Consider the following 2,429-nt stretch of genomic DNA (forward strand, 5'->3'; position numbering starts at 1 on the left):
AAATCGTCTATTTCAGAAGTAATAAGTGAAGTCTAGGTGGATTATTCCTTGGGTATTGTCTTTTCCATCGGTTGTCAAAAGTATTTTTTCAACTTTCATCTCTGTCTTATTTTCTTTAAGTCAATTAGATAATTAGTCTTAGTTTAAAAACATTCCTTTAACTCTTAGGCTAGATAATAAAAAGATAGTAATTACTAATACTTTTAGTCCTCGTTGATACGATATTTTCGGTCTCACCATAACTATACTACTGTTCGATAGGTGCGCTTGCCTTAGTCGAGTTTTTTTTAGTTAGTTTAGCGATTATCAAGTTTTTGGTGCCGTTTCCGGGGACTAAGATATTAGGAAGCTTGATATTATTACTTTAGCCATTTTTACTTTTATTGCAATTTACTTTTTGTTTTTAGTTTAATTTTTATTTTCTAATCTTTCTTCTGTTTGCTTCTGGCAGGTGTCTCTAGTTTATGACTAGAAGAAACCTGTCATGACCGTTGCTTTTTGACAGCAAGATTGAGATCACAGCTGGCAGAAATCAGAGAGAAATAAGGCGAAACCTACAATACATAGAGGAAGAGCGAGAGGACAATATCCATACTACAATTGAGGAGATGACTGATAATAAGAATAATCCGCTACCTCCTGTGGTTACTGCAAACCTAGTAAATCAGAATCTTGTTCCTTGTACTATGTATGATTATACTAAACCTACTTTAACAGGAACTGAATCAAGTATAGTTAGACCTGCTGTTGCTGCAAATAATTTTGAACTGAAACCTAACACAATTCAAATGATACAACAGTTTGTTCAGTTTGATGGTTTGCAAGATGAAGATCCAAACACTCATTTAGCAAATATTTTGGAATTCTGCAACACCTTTAAGATCAATGGCGTTTCTGATGATGCCATTCGCCTTCGGTTATTTCTCTTTTCATTACGAAATAAGGCTAAATAGTGGTTGAACTCGTTACCACGAGGGTCAATCACTACTTAGGAACAAATGACCGAAAAATTTTTACTTAAATATTTTTCGCCGGCTAAAACGGAAAAGTTGAGGAATGATATCTCTTCTTTTGTGTAGATGGATTTAGAAACCCTTTATGGTGCATGGGAGAGATACAACGATTTATTGAGAAGGTGCCCCTACCATGGGTTACCTCTTTGGCTACAGGTTCAAACTTTCCACAACGGTTTGAATCCCTCAACTAGACAAATGATCGATGTAGCTACTGGAGGAACTATCAATAATAAGACACCTGAAGAGTCTTATGAGTTCATAGAAGAGATGTCACTGAACAATTATCAATGGCAAGTCATGAGGACAAAGCCGAAAAAAGTAATCGGCGTCTTTAACGTCGACTCGGTTACTATGCTTTCAAATAAGGTAGAACTCTTAAATAAGAAGATTGATGGTTTACTTGGTTCTACGCAGGTACATCCAGTAATGCAGTGCGATGCAAGTGAAGGTGGAATAAGCAATTCAGAATACCCACCCTACGGCTCCAACATGGAGAACGAGCAAATGAATTATATGGGTAATAATCTTCGACCTCAAAATAATCCTTTCAGTAACACTTATAATGCAGGTTGGAAGAACCACCCAAATTTCTCATGGGGAGGCTAAGGGAATTAGAGACTACCACCCCCTTCAGGCTTCCAACAACAACCTTACCAGCAAGAGAAAAAACTGAACCTTGAGGAGATGATGACAAAGTTTATTTCAGTAGCGGAAACCCGTTTTCAGAATACTGAAACTGCACTTAAAAATTAGCAAGCATCAATTCAAGGGCTCGAGAATCAAATAGGACAGCTGGCTAAAATGATTTCAGAGAGACCACTAGGGAGTCTACCTAGTAAGACCGAACCCAATCCAAAAGACCATGTGAAAGTAGTTATACTAAGGAGTGGGAAAGTGTTAGTTGAATCTAAAAAGAAGCTGCCACAAGAAGCTGCCAGAAAAGAAGATGAGGAGGTAAAACCTGAAACAAGTGAAACACCAATCCCATATCCAGTAAAGTTGAAGAAAGATCGTATGGATGCAAAATTCGGTAAATTTCTTGAACTTTTTAAACAGTTGCATATTAACTTACCTTTTGTTGAAGCTATCTCGCAAATGCCTACATATGCAAAATTTTTGAAGGAGCTTTTAACAAATAAAAGAAAGTTTGAAGAGTTGTCTACAATAGAACTCAACGAGGAGTGCTCAGCCATACTTCAAAATAAATTGCCAACCAAACTGAAAGATCCAGGGAGTTTTACTATTCCTAGCTTAATTGGTAGTTTAAATGTTGAAAAGGCACTAGCTGATTTAGACACTATCATTAATTTGATGCCTTACAACATGTTCAAGAAACTTGGCCTTGGGGAACCAAAACCTACTAGGATGAGTATTCAACTAGCTGATAGATCTGTTAAATATCCTAGAGGTATT

At 36.7% G+C, this 2,429-nt stretch overlaps 1 non-coding gene across 1 annotated transcript; it reads right to left on the reverse strand.

The window, feature by feature from the left end:
- Nucleotides 1-1,046: 1,046 nt before the first annotated feature.
- LOC121231513 (small nucleolar RNA R71) lies at nucleotides 1,047-1,153 on the reverse strand. Its single transcript, XR_005929571.1, has one exon. It is a non-coding gene; the product is annotated as a small nucleolar RNA R71 (small nucleolar RNA).
- Between the last annotated feature and the right edge of the window lie 1,276 nt (nucleotides 1,154-2,429).

Source organism: Gossypium hirsutum, chromosome A06, assembly GCF_007990345.1.
Source record: "Gossypium hirsutum isolate 1008001.06 chromosome A06, Gossypium_hirsutum_v2.1, whole genome shotgun sequence".
NCBI classification, from domain to species: Eukaryota; Viridiplantae; Streptophyta; class Magnoliopsida; order Malvales; family Malvaceae; genus Gossypium; species Gossypium hirsutum.